Source organism: Gorilla gorilla, chromosome 6 (assembly GCF_029281585.2).
Source record: "Gorilla gorilla gorilla isolate KB3781 chromosome 6, NHGRI_mGorGor1-v2.1_pri, whole genome shotgun sequence".
Classification (NCBI taxonomy): domain Eukaryota; kingdom Metazoa; phylum Chordata; class Mammalia; order Primates; family Hominidae; genus Gorilla; species Gorilla gorilla.
In genome coordinates, this window is record NC_073230.2 from 153,830,067 (window position 1) to 153,852,589 (window position 22,523).

Genomic DNA, 22,523 nt, shown 5'->3' on the forward strand with positions numbered 1-22,523 from the left:
ATTGATAAATTATAGAATAAACTTAAATATTTGTAATAATGACTCGGTATCATATACAGTCCTTTATGTTTTGCTTGTTTCATCTGATCCAGAAAATAATTGGAAAATATAGTGTACCTGGATCGAAATAAATATTTGATTGCTAAAATATGCAATTTAAAAAGGTTATGAGATATCTGAAAAAGCTAAATAGAAGATAATTAACATACTTTAGTTCATACTTCTAAAGAATCAAACCTCAATATACAAAGGACAGTTGCAAAAGTTCATAAAGTAGAAGTAATAATGTTAGTCTCCGTAGCTAAAGTAACCATACCTCCGGGGCTGCTCAGGATGGTCTCTGTGCCTGATAGCACTTCCTTTCATTCTTACAAGTGCCCTGGTTTGGGTGATAAAATATATTGTCACCCTGTATAGTCTCCAATAATGAATTTAAGACTGTAATGGGGAACCCAAAAATCCTGTGGAAAAAAATCATGTCGAGAGAACTAACTCTTCAAAGGCAGTATCTACAGATATTTGTTATATTATAGACCATAATATATATTAGCATGAAAGGGACTCACAAGTGATTAGGTCATAAATTCAAGCTAGGTCCCCGAAGTTACGAGATTTAGAATCCCTTGACATTATCTCATTTTACTGAATTGTACCCGCTTCTGCTAAGAGATGAGGTTACTGTGTTTCTTAGCCATCGAGATTTTGCCCGGATTTTCCTGTTGCCACTTTATGGCATTTATACTACATTTGTATAGCACTTTCCAGTATACAGAACATGTTCATGTACATATTACATTTACAGTACTACAAGCTTTTCATTTAAGTGCTGTGATTTTTAATATTTATTGTGTCAGAAATGAAGTATTTGTTTTGCAGCAATCGATGTTTCCTTGGCTTCTAAAGGGGATAAAGCTTGTAAAGTTAACATTTGTCATGATTTATACATAGTAAAAGGGTTAATGTGGCTAAACCTGCTAATATGGTGATTGTTTTTAGCTATTAACTGGTTTGGGCTAAATGCAGAGTAAAGTTTTAGAACTGTCCTAACATATTAGGTTGTCTTGTATGTTCTGATAGATAATAGTGTATCCCATGTTACTAAATAAGCATTATAGTATCTATTAACTTGATTCCTATCAGAATGTTACAATAGACACTGTTTATATAACTGAAGAAAAATTTCTATCTGTATATGGGGTAGTGAATGCTAAGTTTAAGAAAAGTACAAATAATAATACTGGCTTACCTTATGTTACTGACTGAATGTTTGTCCTTCTCCCCTTAATTCATCTGAAGCCCTACCCCACCCCCATGTGATTGTATTTGGAGATATGGCCTGTGGGGAGGTGGTAAAATCTAAATGAGGTCATAAGCATGGGGCCCTGATCTGATACAACTGGTGCCCTAATAAGTGGTAGAGAAACCAGAGCTCGTTCTGTCTGACCATATGAGGATACACTGAGAAGCCAGCTGTATTCAATCCAGGAAGAGAGCCCTCACCAGAAAATGAACCATGCTGACACCTAGATCTCAGACTTCCAGCCTCCTGAACTGTGCTAAAATAAATTTCAGTTGTTTAAGACATATAGTTTGTGGTAGTTTGATGGCAGCCTGAGCAGACTAAGATTCCTTAGGTGAGCAGTTAGTGATATTAAAGTGTTTCATCATAATGTAACTTTAGTCCAAAGATTACAAGGATGAAAACTGCTGGGAAAAGTAAACCAAAAAGTCTAATTACCATTTCCCTTAATTATATAATTACATAGTTTTTAAAAAGTTAACTAAATTTAAAAGTATAATATTACTGTATCTTTTTTTTTCTAAACCCAAAGGACTTTCCACCTGGTTTATCTATTTTTAAATGATGATAATATTATATGAGTTCAGAAAAATTTCCTTGGTGAATCACTGTTAGCTGATTGCGGACAATAGAAAACTTCCAAATAGTAAGCAAAGCTTTTCATGTTACAATTTTTTATAAAAAAAAGACTTAAAATGATAATAGCATGTTCATTTATGATACTCAAGTAATAAATGATTAATTTTAGAAGCTTTTCAATAGAGAGATTGAAACAGAAATCCAAAGCTCTAGAGAGTAGATCCAGCCATTGAAGCAAAGGTTATAAAAAATGTCATTGAAGGGGACACTTGCATATTTCAAACTTTGCCACAGTTGGTTTTGACTGTTAGCATATGGGATGGTGTTAAATCAAAGAGATTGAAAGGGGGTGAAGGATACTGATGGGGCCTGGTTCTTATATTCTTGAGTGAGCAGTAGGAATGAGAGCTGGGATAACAGCAAATCTAGTGTGCCTGCCACACACCACCCTAGTGATCTTGCTCTACTCATTTCTCCAGACTCATCTCATGGTATGTCTGGCTTCTGAAATACTGAAAGTTCCCTGAACGTGCAATGTGGTTTCATGCCTCTGGTTTTTCATACATTCTGTCTGGAATGCCCTCTCCTTCCAACACTGTCAATGGAATGTTATTTCCCCTTTTCTATTCATATTGGAGTCCTCTGTCTCTTGGTCCAGCACAAACTGGTTGTTTCCTAAGTCTGCAGCAGAGCTATTATGCCAGGCCTTTCTTTAACTAAACTCTTGGGTTGGAGCTGCTGTACTTGGGACACTTTGTTTCCTCTTTGTTTTCTCCTTTGTTTTGCTGGAATGCACTTCTGAGCATCTTTCTAGGAATAGATGTCTGAGAAGTAAATATTAAGGTTATTGTATATCTAAACTTATCTGTGTTCTGCCATCATATTGATGGACAATTTAGCCAAATATGCAATCAATTTTTGTTTTATAATTTTCCCCTCAGAATTTTAAAGGTATGGTTCCAGTCCTACAATTGTATTAAAATGTTGTCTTTGTGTATTCGTTTCAGTTATGCATTGCTTCAGACTACTTGATTTTTTTATTGCATATTTCATTTTTCACTTCTAGAATCTGTTTGATTTATTTTCAAAACAGCAGCCCTCCCTCAAGTATTACACACTTAACCCAGGGTGATATATTTGGTTATTCCCATGGACCATGGAGCTTCAAATCACTGTTGCAGTTGTTCCTGTTATTTATGTCACCTGGAGATTTCTTGCTTTTGATATGGGCTTTAATAAACTATTTTTAGAATAAATACTTTAACTTTTCATTTATTTGTGTTTGGAATAGAAAGAAGTGCTTTCCATGAATTAGCTTATTTTGTCATTTTGTTTAGAATCTTATTTTTAAAAATCAAATATAACAATTAGGACTCCACTCACCAAGATTGCTGATAAATTGCGGTAGCCTCTTTTGGTGTCCTGTACAAATCCTCTGTGTCCACCCTGGAAGTTTCTCACAGACAATTTCAGCTTCCTGTGTTTCTCTAAGCGCATTCTCTGCAGTGCGGATAACCTTGGGGGCAAGTTGACTGCATGGTAGAAGTTATGCTCAGCAGTGACTCTCAATTACAGAGAGAGAAGGGTTGATGGATAAACTGCAGATTCTTTGCCCTCCACTGAGTTCTACATGGTCTCTCAGAGGGTCCCCAGTAAGACTGGACCCCATTTGCCCACAACAGTAACTTGTTCTTTACTCTCCAGTGCTTCTGCTGGCTTTTCTTTCTGACTACAAACTTCCTCATGTTGCTTCCTGGAATCACTTCCAAAATAAGCTATTTGTATCACAATACTGACTTTGGATATATTCAAAGATACAAGTTCAACAATGTCTATTTTGGGGATACTCAATCTCATTTCAGAGTTGTATAGGAGCTGCAGAAACTTGTAGATGTCCTCACACTTGTGGGGTTTCTTAGTCGTTTTCACAATTCTGCTGACTTTCCAGCTGCCATTGTTTGGTGTTGCTCCTTCACTGTATATGGCTCCATATGAAATGAGCCTTCCTTGCTCTGCTTCCTGCTTAGGTAATGTGATAACTCATCATTACTGTAAGAGGCTGTCAGCAGACTTACTTTTTTCATGTCAAGCTCATCTGTGGGAGACTCTGCTTGGGTTCCCAGCACTCCAGCACTATCCCATCTATGGTCTTCTAGTATGCAGATCATTCCTTGCAAAGAATGGGCCTGCTTGAGTCCAGTGCCCATTTCTGGACAAGGGTCTGGAGAATCCTTTTGACCAGTCACATCTACTCCTGTGTTGTATATGGAATTTGTAATTGTCAATACCATCAGACAAGGGAGAGACAAAAGAAAAGGGGGGTTTTACACCAGAGTAGAGGAGGAATTCAGAACAGGAAGAAACAATGGATGTCTACTAGGTTTCACCTCTTGGATGTCCACATATGTGTACACATACACTTACAATCTCAAACATGTTCCATTAGCATAAAGCAGCTATTGTATGTAACCTCAGATATGCACTCACCTTCTCATAAACAAATATCAAAGTCTCATCCATTTCTAGGCTCTGGATTTCTGAATGGTATAATCTTGTTATGTGGAGATATATATCTTAATCATGTAGCAACTTATGCCTAACTTACACATTTAACCACCCAAAGACACCCAGGAAGTAAGGTATACGGAAGACAGGATGACTGCAAAAAATATTTCCCTTTTGAAAAGGGAAAACAACAGTTGTGGTCTCTGTCCCCAGCACAGTCCATCCCTTCCCGGCAGGGGGGTGTATTCTTGATTAGCCTCACATTTCCCAGCAGCATCTTGTGTGGCCAAATTTGAGAGATGCTTTGGGGAACATTTGTCTGGCAGATGCTTGGCAATATTTCTAAGAGATACTATGTGTTTGCTTAAATTCTTGTTGAGCAAGTGCCTAAATCAAGAAATATCAAAGCATGGTAGAAGTTGTAAGATTTATCTGCCTGAACTACCGATCTGGCTAAGTTATCACTGCTTCTGAGCAACAGGAGTACCCCCAGGGAGAACTACAACACTGTATTTTAGGGTTTTTTTGATTTAATAGATCCTTTTAAAACCAAACTGAGCTAAAAGGACTGTACTTGTTCTATTGATTGTCAAACATTCTTTTTTTTTTTTTTTTTTTTAATTTCAACATATTGAGTGAGTTTGTAGAATGCTCACCAAGCTGCTGGGGCTTGCCAAGTAAAGCCCACATTGAAATGTTATTAAAAAGAACAGTTTATTGTAATCACAGATACTGTATGTAACATGGCAATTTGCTTCTTGAAAGCTAATTACAAAAGTTGTTTGAAATAATCAGGACCTTATTCAGCAGCTCAGGGATGAGAACAGCTGTATAAATACTCACCACAGCAGCAACAGCAAAAGAGTAGGGTGGGAAAAAAAAATAGGTTAGTTAAAAGTTCAAACAAAGATTAAAAAAACAAAATAGAAATGAATTCCCTTAGCTCTTTTCAGGGACTGTAGTGAACATTCAAGGACGTAATGTTCCAGATTTTCAACAAAATATTGAAAGACACTTTTGACATGACAATAGATTCTATTAGAATTATAAAGCTGAGTATCTATTTAATTAATTGCATCTAAACTTCCTGGAACTCTCCCATACTCACAGTAAACTCTTGTAGCCTGTTGAGTCATGTTAATTTTCTCTAGAGAAAGGGTGCAAAATGGTACCAACAAAACAGATGGCATTTAAAGTCCAACAGTCTCACTAAATGGAATAAACTGGCATCTATAATATAATGTCAGTAAACCTGTTCTGTTGTTTTGCATGGCCATTTGTAAGCGTAAGTTATGCTATTCCACCAGTGCTCAACACTTTGTTCCAGGGACCTGGCTGTGCATAACTAAGAAAAGCATGTTTCTTAACTGAGTGAGCAGCTGTACTCCTAGAATATAATTTAGTCACTCTATTTTGCTATGAGTTAAGGCCCAGTGGCATTGTCCCCAAAAGGAAAAAAATCACAATTTCACAAGTTAGTGGAGCTTCAACAGTCCAGAACACGTGCCTTCAAGATTAAGTGCAAAAATGGCATAACCATTTCAGCAGGGTGAGCTTTTCAATCCACCACATTGCTAGTCATAGATTTCAAATATATTGTGAGAATCACTTGATTTGTAGCCTCTTTTGATCCACCTGAAAGCCAGTTCCTATACTTAAAAGGAAGCATTCCTATTGTTCAAGGAAGTTTATTTTTTTTTTTACAAAAGAAAGTTATTTGGGCAACAGAGAAATAAGGTTATTTGTTGAATTAAAAGATCCCAGTGGAGTTACAAATATATATGCACACTGCATAGATAATCTCTACTGAGCATCACTTCTTAAAACTTCTTGATGGTCTCTCTACGCTCATAATAAATCCTGGCCAACCCTAATTAAATTGGGGTTCAGGATCCACTAGTATTGTATCTTTTACTGAACTGTTAACAGCCTCTTCTTTATTCACTAGAGTAGGTGGAATACACATATAAATAGCAAAGAACAATGCAATATTATCTTTTTTCTGGTAAAATATTTTTACATAGCATTTTCTTTTTATCCTACACTTAGAGTTATTTTTGATATTTAGTACAATCTAGAAGAAACAGAATATCATTGCATAATTGATACATTAAGAATTAAAGTATTTTGAATCATTTGAATATATATTTTAAATAAAATATATTTTGGTTTATAATCTTATCTGTGTGACTTAGCACAAGAATTAAGTATATACTTTTCTAAAAAAGGCAAGTCTTAAATTAACATATCAAATAATTAAAAAGACACTATAAACCTTTAATTTACTAATTCAATGCTTAGCATGTATGCCTGATTCTTTTGACTTCACTGTAATATTTGGTAACACTGTTTCATCTGACTACATGTTCATGTAGAAATAATTTGTTGAAATGGCTGTCTCTCCATTAGAAGAGCACCATTCCCAGGGGTCAGTAGCTTTTTTCCTTCCCATTTCCATATAGCATGGTATCAGGAATATGATAGGCTATAAAAATTTATCGACTGTATGATAAATAATGAAAAAACTTTTATGAATTTCCTGTTTTTCTACGTTTTCCTTTTTCTTGGTTTCTTTCACAATGTATTTTCAGTCAATAAATACAGTATTTATAGGTGTTGTCTATGTGCGAAGGATGGGTTAGGATCACAGATATACCAGAGACTAAGAAAGATGTGTTCCCTGGAGCTTCCTTTGTGAGGTGAATGCAAATAAAGTCAATGTGCCCCATTTAGGACCAGTAGGACCACCAGGCTGTATATTTGGTCTGTTGTTGGAAACATTGCTAGGCAACTATATGAAAAAATAATAGTGTGATAAGTGCCACAGAAGTGGAACTATGGAGTGCAAAAGAAGTTTATTACAGGGGATTAGAAATCTATTCTAAAAGACCAGAAAAGTCTTCTCTAAAAGTGAGATTTTAACTCAGAGTTGAAGGATAAGGAAGAGTTAGCCAGGAAAAATAGGTGAAGAAGAGTATGCTGGGAAGACAGCATCATGCTAATGTGCCTCTTACCAGTGGTCATACATTCTGAGAAATGCATAATTAGGTGATTTCATCTTTGTGCGAATTTCAGAGCGGGCTTACACAAACCCAGAGAGTATAGCCTACTATGCATCTAGCTATATGGTATAGCCTATTGCTCCTAGGCAAGAAACTTGTATAGCATGCTACTGTACTGAATACTGTAGGCAGTTGTAACACAGTGGTAAGTATTTGTGTCTCTCAACATATCTAAACTCAGAAAAGGTAATCTTTGTGCTGCAACATTACAACGGCTATGACATCACTAAATGGTAGGAATTTTTCAGCTCCATTATAATCTGGTAGGACCACTAGGCTGTATATTTGGTCTGTTTGAAACATTGTCAGGCAACTGTATTAAAAAATAATAGTGTGATAAGTGCCACAGAAGTGGAACTATGGAGTGTAAAAAAAGTTTATTACAGGGGATTAGAAATCTATTCTGGGTGACTGGAAAAGTCTTCTCTAAGAAAGTGAGATGTTAACTAAGAATTGAAGAAGGAAGAGTTAGCCAGGAAAAGTAGGGGAAGGAGACAGAGCAAGGAAGAGATTTATAGCAGAAGGATCAGAAAGCTTGATGACTCAACTTCATTTATCTACATTTTTCAATGACTCTTTCTTAGTCTGTTCTAGCCTTCTGACTGTGGTATTTCCAAAAATATTTGTTCTTGGTATTATGTTCCCTTGAAAAACTGATTTTCAGCACTTTTATAATTACCCACAGACCAATAGCTATCAAACATGCAAGCTCAATTTTAATGCATTGTACCTGGAACTATTAAAGATGCAAAAGATATTTAAATATATCTTGCAGAATTTGCAACAACATTGCTAGGGAAAAAAACTCAGGGTCAAGATTCCATATGTATTATATACAATGGAATATTATTCAGCCTCGAATAAAATTCTGCCACTCGTGACAGCATGGATGAAACTGAAGGATGTAATGCCAAATACAAAGAGCCAGGCACAGAAATAGAAATACTGCGTGAGCTCATTTATATGTAGAATCTAAAAAAGTTGAACTTATGGTAATAATAGAATAGTAGTTACTTGGGGCTGGATGTGGAGTGGGGGAAATAGAGTGATATTGGTCAAAGGGTGCAATCTTTCAGTCATAAGATGAAGTTCTAAAGGTCTAACATATTGCATGGTGATTATAGTTAATGTAATTTTGCCATAAAAAAACTGCAATTGAAATTTAGCTTTTCTATGTGAAATAATGTTTTAAAGTCAAATGATAGAATATCTTTTGTTAAAAACTACTAGAATATTTTTCATTTTATTTTTCCTTGTGGGACTATGGTGAATAAAATTCCTTTCTCCACTTGTGCTAGTAAAATGATCTGTGGATCAATAACAACCTATTAGCCTCTTTGTATTAGCTGAGGCTTTTGATTGAAAGCCACAAACCCAACTTAGCTTAAGACAAAAAGGAAAAAAAAAAAAGAATACCCACAAAATACCACAAATATGGGCTTACGAAATTCACTGAAGAGTAGCAACCGAATTTCAGAAAGGGCAGGAGGAACTAAGATAACCTGAACAGAGACTTAAAGGACAGCAGACTGCCATCATCTTCACTTTTTCCTGGCTGTTGGCTTCATTCTTATTCTTTGCAGACTACCTTTCTCTATTTGGTAAGACACATGGTAAGTGACAACTCCCCACACTTAATTTTCAAATCTTCAGCCTCCAAATGAAGACTTCTGGATATCAGATTCCAAAACTCTAGGGAATGAACTCATTGGCCTACTTTAAGTCAGGTATACTGCTGGGCCAATCAACTGTCAACAAGCGTGGGTCATATAAGATAGGAACAAGTCAGCTCCTTTGTTACCAAAATAGTTGGATGGGATTAACAATACACGAAGAGTATGCTGGGAAGACAACATCATAGAGGCCCACTGACATTTCTGAAACCTTATTTATTCCAGGATCAATTAAGACGTCTCTGTAAAATACACATATTTTTAAACAATGTAATTCTATTTAAGGCTATCATCAAATGGTAACTGTAAGTTCCCAAAGGCCTGGAGAGAATGCCTAATACAGTGCTTTTTACATAGTAGAAGCTTCATAAATATCTCTTGAATTATGTTAATTTAAGTAGCTGTGTGCGTAAGATGCTGTGTAAAACTGGTTAGACACAGTTCTGTTCTTTTGGAACATACCCTCTAAAAGGGACTAGATTAGTACAAAAAAAGTGAATAAAACTGAGATAAAGGACTACTGTGGAAAACATTTTAGACCCCCATAGAAAGAAGACTTAATTTGGTATTTGCATTGTAATATTTCTATTTTGTTTTTTTTTTTTTTTGGCAAATTTCTTTTCTCTTGGTTTTTTTTTTTGGTTTTTTTGTTTGTTTGTTTGTTTTGTTTTTTTTAAAGACAGTTTCCCTCTTGTTGCCCAGGCTGGAGTGCAGTGGCATGATTTCAGCTCATTGCAACCTTCGCCTGCTGGGTTCAAGCGATTCTCCTGCCTCAGCTTCCAGAGTAGCTGGGATTACAGGCGCCTGCCACAACGCCCAGCTAATTTTTTGTATTTTTAGTAGAGGTAGGGTTTCACCATGTTGGCTAGGCAGGTCTCGAACTCCTGACCTCATGTAATCTACCCGCCTCGGCCTCCCAAAGTGTTGGGATTACAGGCATGAGGCACCATGCCCAGCCTTTTGGCATATTTCTTAATTGGTCCACTCCTCAGTTTTATCATCTTTGAGACGAAATAAAAATCTGTGTCTCAGATTTGGAAAACTCAAGGGAAAGCTCTTCATAAGGAGCTATGTAGATTTGAAAGATGATATTATTAGTGTGGCATATGGAATGAGCAGCAAAGCCTCGACCTTTTATCCCCCTCATCACAAAGTTCCTTTGTAGAGCTTTTTTCAAAAGCTTAGAAAACAACTACTAAGACAAATATTTGTGTTCTCTTCTTAATAATTAAAATAGGCTATTAGGTCAGAGCAATTAAAATACAAACATCAAGCAAAAGAAAAGAAAATGATGCTTTTCCAGGATAAAAGAAACCATTTGGCTCAGAGGATAGGGCAATCTGATGCTAATTGAGAAAAATCTTTCTTTCTCAATATCAGATAGGACTATGTAGTCTGAAAATGGTTAATGAGAGTTTTAAGTAGCTGTGCTTAAGAACTATTTGATGTCATTCGGAGCTGTGAGGCCTGAAGGTCTCACTGGCAAATAATACCGAAAGGAAGCTCAGACTGGAGAATCATGATCCCACTTTATAATAGCACTGGAGCCCACTTTCTTCTGTTTAAAGATCAATGTGATGAAGGCTGTACTTGGGGGCTCATGCCTGTAATCCTAGCACTTTGAAAGATGGAGGCAAGGAGAATCATTTGAGGCCAGAAATTCAAGATCGACTTGGGCAACATAGCAAGGCCCTGCCTCTACAAAAAATAATAAAAATATTAGCCAGGTGTGGTGGTGTGCACCTGCAGTCCCAGCTACCCAAGAGGCAGAGGATCATTTTTGAGCCCAGGAGTTCAAGGTTGCAGTGAGCTATGATCACATCACTACATTCCACCCTACGACACAGAGAAACACCCTGTCTCTAGAAAATAAAGATCAATGTTATGATGGGTGTTATTGTCTACTGGCTGAAGCATTCCCAGGAGCCTCTTAAGCCTGCTTGATTCACACTTGGGCATGGTATTGGGTGAAGGGAAGAAGGATCCATAGGAAGAGATTTCTTTCAATAGGAGGAGGTAGCAGTTTCCCCAAGGAAAAAAATTTGGAAATTCATAGTTAACATTGTATGTGTGTGTATATGTGTGTGTTGAGTACATTTAAGATCTACTTTCTTAACAGCTTAAAGTATGTAATACTGATATGGCTTGGCTATATTGACCCCCAAATCTCACCTTGAATTGTAATAATCCTCACATGTGGTGGGAGGGAACTAGTGGGAGGTAATTGAATCATGGGGATGGGTTTTTCCTGTGCTGTTCTCATGATAGTAAGTCTCACGAGATCTGATGGTTTTATGGGGAGTTCCTCTGCACATGCTCTCTTGCCTGCTGCCATGTTAGACGTGCCTTTGCTCTTCCTTTGCCTTCCACCATGATTGTAAGACCTCCCAGTCATGTGGAACTGTGAGTCCATTAAACCTCTTTCCTTTATAAATTACCCAGTCTTGGGTATGTCTTTATTAGCAGCATGAGAACAGACTAATACAAATACAGTATTTTTTTTTTCTGTTACCATGGGTAAGTTGCAATACAGTATTATTAACTACAGTTACTGTGTTGTACGTTAGATCTCCAGAACCTATTCATCCTGCATAACTGAACTTTGCAGACTTTGACCAACATCTCCCTATTTCCTGCAACCTTTATCCCCTGAAAACCACCACTCTGCTTTGTTTCCGAATTCAACTTTTTTACATTATATAAATGAGATAATGCAGTATTTATCTTTCTGTGCTTGGCTTATTATTTTTTTTTTCTAGCATGACGTCCTTCAGGTCCATTCATGTTGTCGTAAATGACAGAATGTTCTTTTTTAAGGCTGTATAGTATCCATTGTGCATGTATATATATACATATCATGTTTTCTTTATCCAGCTATAATGAACACTTAGGTTGTTTTCATATCTTGGTTGTTGTGAATAATGCTGCAATGGACATGAGAGTGCAGCTGTCTCTTTGACATACTGATTTTATTGTTTTGGATATATATCCAGAAGTTGGACTCCTGGATCATATGATAGTTTTGTTTGTTTTTATTTTTTGAGAAAACTCCATACTGTTTTCTATAATGTCTATACATACGTATATATATTCGGAAGGCTGGGGGTGTACAAGTGTTCCCTTTTCTCTCCATCCTTGCCAATGCTTGTTATCTTTTGTCTTTTGGATCATAGCCATTCTAATAAGTGTGAGTGATATCTCATTGTGGTTTGAATTTTTAGTTTTTTGATAATTAGAGATGTTGAACATTTTATACTTCTTGGCCATTTCCATGTCTTCTTTTAAGAAATGTCTATTCAGGTTATTTGCCCATTTCTTGAGTAGGCTATGTGTTTTCTTGGTATTGGGTTGTTTGTGTTCTTTATATGTTTTGAATATTAACCCCTTATCAGATGTATGGTTTGCAAATACTTTCTCTCTTTCAATAAGTTATCTCTTCACTCTGTTGATTGTTTCCTTTTCTGTTAAGAAGCTTTTTAGTTTGATGCAATCCCATTTGTCTACTTTTGCTTTTGTTGCCTGTGTTTTTGGAGTCATTAAAAAATCATTGCCCAGATCAATGTCAAGAAGATTTTTTTCTATGTTTTCTCCCAGTAGTTTTACAATGTCAGTATATAAGATCATGTTACCTGCAGACAGAGACAATTTCACTTGTTCCTTTCTGATATGGATGCCTTTTATTTCTTTTTCTGACCTAGTTTCTCTGACAAGGATTTCTAGTACTATGCTAAATAGACATGGCAATAGTGGGCATTCTTGTCTTGTTCCTGATCTTAGGGAAAAAACTCTCAACTTCTCACTGCTAAGTATGATGTTAGCTGTGGGCTTGTCATCTATGGCCTTAGTATGTTAAATTTATCAAATTTCTTTTTGCATCTATTTAGATGATCATGTTATTTATCCCTCATTCTGTTAATAGGGTGTATCACATGTGTTGATTTCCATATATTGAACCATTCTTGCATTCTAGAGATAAATTCCGCTTGATCATGGTGTATGATCCTTTTAAAGTGCTGTTGAATTTAGTTTGCTAGTATTTTGTTGAGGATGAAGGGTTTGAATTTGCAATAGAAAGATTTAAGGTGGTACTTGGAAAATGAGACACGATCCTGAGAGAGTGCAGAGGGGAGTGGGCATTTTGGACCAGAGGATTAGGATTTACATTTTTGTCTGCCTTTACCTTATAGTTAAAAGAATGTATAATTTAGCTAGAACTTTAACCTTTTCCTTCATACCGCAATTCTCTTGAAATTGTCTTAAAATTTTAGTAGAGCAATTCATATACACTCAAGGCTAATATTCAGTATACAATGTTATGGCCATACTCATTGTTAAAATATTTAAATTCTTTCTTATGCTATTCTGAGATTCTCAAAATGTTACTTTTTGTACCATCTCAGCCACTCTAGACTCATTCCTAGGACCCCCGTCTCCTCAGAATCCAGAAAGTAAATGATTAACTGCTGGCATAGAGCTGGTTAACTGCTAGAGGTCCTAGAGACCCTTATCTTTTCTTATAGGTTCATGCTTCTGCAGAGCCAGTTGTTAAATCTTTTGAATATCACTCCATCTTTTTATCTGCACAAACCAATGTACTAATCTTGGGGATTCTGAAGGTACAGAAAGGTGAGTAATGAGAGCTTGTTTCACACCCATCTCTTTTTAAGGTCCACTGATGATAGATTCCCTCCAATCAAATAGATGGCTACTTCTAGGTCATAATCACCTCTACTTCAGACGGCTGGTCATAAGAAAAGTGAGAGCTGAAATAAAGCTTATATAGCCAAACAAGCACTCTAGAGAGGGCAGATGCAAGAGATAGAGCTTTCTGCTTACCTCTTAAATTAGAAGGTGGAGTGAGGCATGCTTCTGAATTATATTAGATATTGCTGAATAGAGACATAGGCTTCCAAATATCTTGGGTGGACAGTTTGTTCTAATGTCAATAATGGGTTGAATGGTGAGGTGAATGCATTTACAGTTTTGTCTTCCAAGGGTCCATTTTCTAGTGTCCAAATTTGTAACATAGTCAAGAAATATTTGTACAGATCCAGGTAGCCTTTATCGATGGGACACATTATAGAGAAGTTGCCCATGAGTTTTCAATTGATATTAGAGAATGATTAGGACCAGTATCTTAAACATATATCAATTTAAGTAATTAAGATTTTATATATAAATAAGTTGTCCAGAACCCTGTAGTGACCAGAAGCTATTACATTGCTTTGAATCATGAAAAATTACTCATTGTTTTAATTATATCTTTTACTACCTTCTCCTCATCTGGATGAGGTATACATATCTAAAAAAAATCATGTAATAGTATATCTGGAAGGAAACTTGAGTTCATTCATTCAAAATTCCCAGTTTTAGGCTGGGCACAGTGGCTCACACCTGTAATCCCAGCACTTCGGGAGGCTGAGGCAGGCAGATCACTGAAGGTCAGGAGTTCGAGACCAGCCTGGCCAACATGGTGAAACCCTGTCTCTACTAAAAATACAAAAAAAAATTAGCTGGGCATGGTAGTGCAGACCTGTAATCCCAGCTACATGGGAGACTGAGGCAGGAGAATTGCTTGAACTCGGAAGGTGGGGTTGCAGCGAGCTGAGATCACGCCATGGCACTCCAGCCTGGGCAACAAAATGAGACTGCCTCTCAACAAACAAACAAACAAAAAACAAAATACCTAGTTTTAGAGACAGAGAAACTGAAGTAACATTTAAAACCTGCATTTTCCAAAACTAGATCCAGTGTTGTTTCTACAACAGCACTTAGGTCAAAAACAGCATACAGTTATTTCTATGACTACTTAGGTTAAATGTAATAGATCACATACAAGCAGTACCGTTACATTGTTGAAGGTCAGGGACACCACTCACACTGGTACGTGAAGAAGGTTGATTTGTAATTGATTTATTCAGAATAGCTATTGAACACCATTATGTGCTGGAACTGTGATGGGGAAGCATGCATACACACCCTGGTGATTCATGTGCATTGAGTGCAAATTATGTGAAGAACATGACAAGGTGAGACTGGAACCCACATTCCTTTGTTTAATTCATTCATGCTCCACTCACTAGGCTGGCTGAACCTGGGCAATTCCTTGTCTTGGTAACTCAGTCTGATAGAGCATAAAACTCTTGCTCTCAGAATTATGGTGGCCATTGTTGGATGTCATCATGCTTTCTCTTCTCCTCAGGTCTCTTGTTTTATTTGCATGATTTACAAAGGATCTGGGAATACATTAGTGAAGGAAACAGATAAGGTCTTTGACTTCATGGAGTTACAGTGTTACAAGGGAAAGAGACGTTAAACAGGTAATTAAATAACCAATTATTTAATTGCTGTGGTGATTATTCTGTAAAGTACAGGGTGAAGTACAGCTTTTACTGTACTCAAAGTTATACTAGGTCTAGAAATTGAATACGTCCTAGTCTGATTTCCATAAGGAGATTAGTAATAGTGATCAGTTATCAGTGTCATACACTTCATATAAATTGTTGAGAATCCTCATGGCAACTCTGAAAAGTAAATATTTCACCCATTTTACTGGTGAGTCAACAGAGGCTCAGAGAGCCTAACATCTTCCTAATGTTTTTTATAGTTAATAATGTCAATGCTGGGATTTGAACATCGGCCTTTCCAACAGCTAAACTCGTGGGCTTTCCATTATTACATTGGTTCTATGGGCAGGATACCTGAGGTGATAGGAAAGTCGGGAACTTATTCTCTCAACCACGAAATATAAGGTTTCTTTTTCTTTGAATTGCAAGATTATGTTATCCTTAAGCTCAATAAATATGTGCTAATTAATGGGACTTTTAAGTTACAAAAATGCTCCCTTCTTTCTGCCTTTAAAGCCCACACATCTTGATATGCTGAGTACAAAACTGGTGGGAGTTTTTATGGAAAAAACTGGCAGTGCCTTTTGCTCATTTACTACTAAGAAAGCATTTTTAATGTCTCATCCAAAGCCAGAATCTCATGTATTGTATTGTTAGAACAACAGTCCCTCCACTGAACTGAATTGTTGTTCTCCTTTTCAAGCACACACTCTTCTGTAACAGGAATAAGGTTTGTAGCTGCTGTTTTTGCATCTATTACTTGGTCCCGCATTTCTAATTGCAAGTGAAAGTTACCCTGCTAATTGTTGCATAAATCACCTAGTGTTCAATCATACGGAAAATAAGGTGTAATTTTATAATTAATAATATAATAACACTTCCCAAACTATGATTATGAAGCAATATGGAGAAGCTATTCTTCCCACAGAAAGGAAATAAATTCAAAGCTGAAAGGCTGGTTATTCATGTAGGGTTTATAGCAGTGAATTTTTTTGTCTGTTTTATTAAACTATACATGATATAAAATTTACCTTTTTACTCATTTTAAAGTATACAGTCAGTGGCATTCAGTTGTAAACCAAAAAGCATCTGAGACAAGTCTCAATCAATTTAGAAGTTTCTTTTGCCAGGTTAGGGACATGCCCATGACACATAGCCTCAGGACGTCCTGACGACATATGCCTAAGGTGGTTGGGCTACAGTTTGGTATATAGTTTAGGGAGACCTAAAACATCAGTCAATACTTGTAAGATATACATTGGTTTGGTCTGGAATGGTGGGACAACTTGAAGCAGGGAGGGAGGTTTCCAGGTCACAGATTAATTCAAAGGTTTTCTGATTTGCAGTTGGTTTAAAAGAGTATCTAAAGACCTGGAATCCATGGAAGGGAATGTCTGGGTTAAGATAAGGCATTGTGGAGACCAATGTTCTTATACAGATGAAACCTCCAGGTACCAGGCTTCAGAGAGAATAGATTTTAAAGGCTTCTTATCAGACTTAAAAAGGTGCCAGACTCTTAGTTAATTCTCTCCTGAATCAAGGAAAAGACCTGGAAATGGAAAGAGATTTTATATAGAATGTAGATTTTCCCCACAAGAGATAGCTTTGTAGGGTCATTCCAAAATAGGTCAAAGAAATATATTTGAGGGTAAAATACTTTGATTTCTTTCAGGGCCTGCTATCTGTCATGTGATGCTGCACTAGAGTCAGGCTGGAATTTGATATCTTATTGCTACAAAAAGTCTTAAGATCTCTTTTAATGTTAATGCTGTTCGGTTGTGCATGAATTCCAAAGGGAGGAAGGTATAGTGAGTCACGTCCCACCCCCCTTCCCATCATGGCCTGAACTAGTTTTTCAGGTTAACTTTGGAATGCCCTTGGCTGAAAGGAGGTGTTTATTCAAAAAGTTGGGGGGCTCAGAATTTTATTTTTGTTCTTATTCTTAGTTTACAAAGTACATTTACATTGTTGTGCAAACATCACTACTACTCATCTCCAGAACTTTCTCGTCACTCTGAAATGAAACTCTGAAAGGGCATGGTGACTCACATCTGTAATCCCAGCACTCTTGGAGGCCAAAGTGGGAAGATTGCCTGAGGTCAGGAGTTCGAGACCTGCCTGGGCAACATGGTGAACCCCTGTCTCTACTAAAAATACAAAAATTAGCTGGGTGTGGTGACGCATGCCTCTAATCCTAGATACTCGGGAGGCTGAGGCAGGAGAATCGCTTGAACCCGGGGGGTGGAGGTTGCAGTGAGCCGAGATCACACCACTGCACTCCAGCCTGGGCAACAGAGCAAGACTCTGTCGCAAAAAATAAAATAAAACGAAACTCTGTACCTATTAAAAAAAAACTCCCCATTTCCCCCTCCCAAGACCCTGTTATCCACCATTCTACCTTCTGTCTATATAAACTTGACTCCTCTAGGTATCTCATCTAAGTGGAATCATACAATATTTGTGAGGTTTTTTTGGTCTGGCTTGTTACACTTAGCATAATGTATTCAAGGTTAATTCTTGCTGTGACGTGTCAAAATTGCATTCCGTTTTAAGGTTAATATTCCATTGCAAGTATATATACACTTTTTGTTTATCCATTCATTCTTTGGTGGACATTTGGGTAGCGGTAAATTTTTAATCATCTTAATATAATGAATGATTACCTGTGTAGAAAGTGAGGTAAGGAAATGAAAATATTATACTTGAAAAGAAAAAGGAAAGGACACATGATTCTGAGCTGTACTGTTCAATACAGTGGCCACGCTTGACATGTGGCTAATCTGAAATGAGACAAGCTGTAAATGTAAAATATCCACTGAATTTCAAAGACATGGTATGGAAAAAAGAATGTAAAAACAGCTCATTAATAATTTTAAGAAATATTTATTACATGTTGAAATAATATTTTGGCTATGTTGATTTAGATAAAATATACTATTAATTTTACCCATTTCTTTTAACTTTTAAAATGATTTGTAGAAAAGTTAAAAATGTATATGTGGCTTACATTACATTTCTATTGGACAGCGTTAATATACACAGTCAGATCTGGCTGGGCGGGGTGCCTCATGCTTGTAATCCCAGTACTTTGGGAGGCTGAGGTGAGTGGGTCACTTGAGGGTTAGGAGTTTGAGGCCAGCCTAGCCAACATGGTAAAACCCCATCTCTACTAAAAATACAAAAATTAGCTGGGCATGGTGTCACCAGCAATTTCAGCTGCTGCGGAGGCTGAGGCAGGAGAATCGCTTGAACCCAGGAGGCAGAGGTTGCACTGAGCAGGCTGGAGTATAGTGGCATGATCTTGGCTCACTGCAACCTCTTCTTCCCGGGTTCAAACAATTCTCCTGCCTCAGGCTCCTGAGTAGCTGGTATTACAGGCGCATACCACCACGCCCCGCTAATTTTTGCATTTTTAGTAGAGACAGGGTTTTACCATGTTGGCCAGGCTGGTCTCAAACTCCTGACCTCAGGTGATCCTCCTGCCTCAGCCTCCCAAAGTGCTGGGATTACCAGCGTGAGCCACAGCACCCAGCCTCATGTGTTCTTTACTATCTAGACTCAGATAGAATTGGATGTGCTCATTCTAACATATTAGTCTCCAACTGTGAAACACCAGGCAAAACAAGGATGAACACAATTTTGATTGACAGAAAGTCCTTCTCTTCAAGTTCTATAATATGGAAGACTGCATCCTTTTACCTCATCATGAGGTTGTCATGATCATATTCCTCGTCTAAAAAACAGGCATTCATGGAAATGCATGAGCCTTCCTCTCTCGTGGCTCCTTCCTCCACGTGCATAATCCATCTTCATTTGGAACTTTCTTTCTGTTCACAGGAACTCACTTTACTTATTAGAAAGTGTTTCTTGAGCTCCTGTTGGGCATTTGTTTGAAAGGTCCCCGGGTAAAAAGTACACTGGATGCACACTAACCGACTCTACTGTTTTGGTTGATTAGCCTCTCAGAAAAATAATGCCAATCCTTAAAAGAGCAAAAGGAAACACGTGGTCCATCTATTCAAATCAAAACCATTGTGAGAAGTCAGGAGTCCTGCTGTCTCTCCTCAGCCCACAGGAGGCTCTTTCTGCCTCTAGAACGGAAGTTCCAAGGGTAAACAAGGACAGGCTTTGAAGGTACAGCAGTAAAAGAAATTGTAAGTCATAATTACTTAGGTAGGCAGAATATCACATATACTTTTTTTTCTACTTCAGCTGTTTTAATGCAGAATCTTGTTACACTGAGATGTTATGGTTTTGCCTCAGATGATACTTTACCTGAATATATCTCTCTTTTCAGCTTCTTAAATTCAGCCCCGAAGAACCCTTTCTGCTCTCAGGGGCCATGTCTGTTTTCTTCCTTTTTTGCCTGAAAGATAAGCTATTACTATAGTTTTAAAAAAGTTCTCATAGATATTTTAAGTACTTTTTAGTTATATATAAAGTTTTCTTCACAGACATATGCAGATTTCAGAGTCACTGTCCAGAATATTAGAGCACTCAAGGGCTTGCCTTTGAAGCTTCCCACTTATCATCTGAGGGGCAAGATTTCCCTTGTGGATGAATTGGAGGAAATATAGATCAAGATTGTTGATTCTATTTAGAGAAAATTCTATTTTGAAAAAGTCAATGCAAGATGGGGAAGTGGAGTGGGGTTAATGGCAAGGGCAGGCAAGATGAAGCAGAGAGAGAAAGGAAAGAAAAGCAGAAAGAAAGTGGAGAGGAGAAAAGGAGGCGAAACAGGGAAAAGGGAGGTGGTGAGCTGTGGACTTTGAAATGAGAGGTAACCAGGAAAGGAGAGAGATTGAGAAAGCTGAGAAGGGAAAGGAAAGAGAAAGAGGAACTGAAAATGCAAAGGAGAGACAGAGAAAACCAGCAAAGAAGGAAAGAAACAGGGCAGAAGGCAAAGGGGAGGGGTGGGGAAACTAGGGAGCAGAATCAGGCCTCCTAAGGTTTACATCCCTTCTCTAAAGCATGGGAGTTTATTTGAAATAAGGACGCACAAAGGTGAAATAATAACAATAGCATAGAAGCATTTATTATCTCATTGTTGTTGCTAAAATGATGTACAGGCTTTTCCAATTATCAAATGGTTAACACTTGCTCCTTTTTTTGGATATATGCAATAGTTATGAACAGTTCCACATCACTTAAGAATGCAATGTCATATTTGGTTTCTTTTTTTGCTTTAATTAGAAAAAGCTCAAGATGCTTCCCTTGTATCCTCTACCAGAAAAAAAAAAAAAAGAAAAGAAAAATGAAAAAAAAAAAAAGAGGAAAGGAAACCAGTATCAGTTGTTGTTTCAGAGTCTTCAAAGCTTTTAATTCCTGGACTCTTACAAAGCTTCTTTATTTTTCTAACTGGGTCACAGGCAGGAGCCCTGATCTTTGAGCTGTGGCTGCCACTCCTCTGGAGATTGCTTTTCCTTTCTGTCCTACCATGGTGGGTCGGGGGTCTGGTCACCTACCTTCCCCACCTGCTGCTCCCTGGCACTCCCAGGTTCTGTAGTCTGGGAGAGCATCCTCTGCAGAGCAGGTCAGCAGCTCTTGTCTGCTAAGCTCACTCAGGCCTGGAGCCGGCCACAGGCTCCCCACAGCACTTAACCACATACCACCCCGGGTTCTGAAGCCTTCCTGTCTCCTAGGATGCATCCATGTGTCGCATCCATGCGCCACCCTCAAATTCCCTGCAGCCTTTCTCCTTTAGGCTCCAGAGAGCCATCCAAAGGCCAGCTGCTTTCTTTTTGCCCTTCCTTCTTCCAATTAAATAGAACAAATCCCACTTCATATTCATTTCTCCCTCCATGGAACTTGCTGGCTAGTCAGCAAGTGTTTCATTTCTTAGGGAGCCAGGCTTCAAACCCCAGAACAGCAAAAGAACCTGCCTGCTTTACTTACCTCGCTGGACAAGAGGGCTTAGTATTTAGGAATAAAATGCCTTGTAACTCTTCTGGGAGGGAGAAAATAACCTTTCCTTTATTCCAGATAAATATAGAGCAGTGGAAATACAAAGCAAAGTAATTATTTAATAGGTTAGCCTTCTATAGCATTTTTTTGCTAGGCAGTATACAAAATGTTTGATATAACGATTATTTAATGCTAAAAATTCTGCAAAGATATGTCCCACTAATTTCATTTTTTCTTTTAATGAAAGGGCTGAGATCTTGAGAGGTTAAATAGCTCATTAGAGATCACACCAATAATAAATAATAGTCTGGATTGAAGCTCAGATCTGACCTCAGACCTTATACCAGTTGCACCACATCACATATTAAGATATAGTTAAGCTAGATAAAATCACTCCACTTGTTTGGAAGCCAAATCTTCCAAAGAACAATGGTAAAACAATAAGTAATCATAGGCATATACATTGGAGACAGCTACGTTTTCATATAAACTTATAAAATATCAAATCTTAAGCCAATTAGAAATCTCTGAGAAATTATTTTGTATTAAAAACAAACTTTAGATTTCTTTAGAGATAAAATAAGAGAAAACCCAAATGCTCAAAAAGAAAAAGGTTATAGATTTGGTGACATAAACATTTAAAATAATAAAACAAATGGCACAATAACAAACACCTGAAAAAATAAGCAGAATTTAAGCAGAATTTGAAACAAAAAGACAACAGAAGAAAATAGATTTTGTGAAATTGGGTCCACGGAAATATATATCAATGTCTGAAGTAGCTTAGTAGAGAGACTCATATACATGCACATCAGATTACGAGCTTTAAATATTAGTAAAACTGCTTTTGTTTACTATAAGGCAAAAAGACATTCTGCTATTTCCTGGGGTTCCAGACGGTTTACCTGGGAGCCATTTATTAGTGTGGTCTTGACAAAAAGTAGAAATAGAATGAAACTGTTAATACGCAGTCATCAATTCAACATCTCACTGCCACAGATGTTTCCTGCAAATAGTTTTTGTGCCAGCCCACTCCCTCTCTCACTCCCTCACTCCCCTCTGTATCCACCATTTTTGTAAATCCGTGAATTAAGTACCTGTCCTCTATGGCACTTAGCACAGGTGTAGATTTACATTTATTTGTGTGATTATT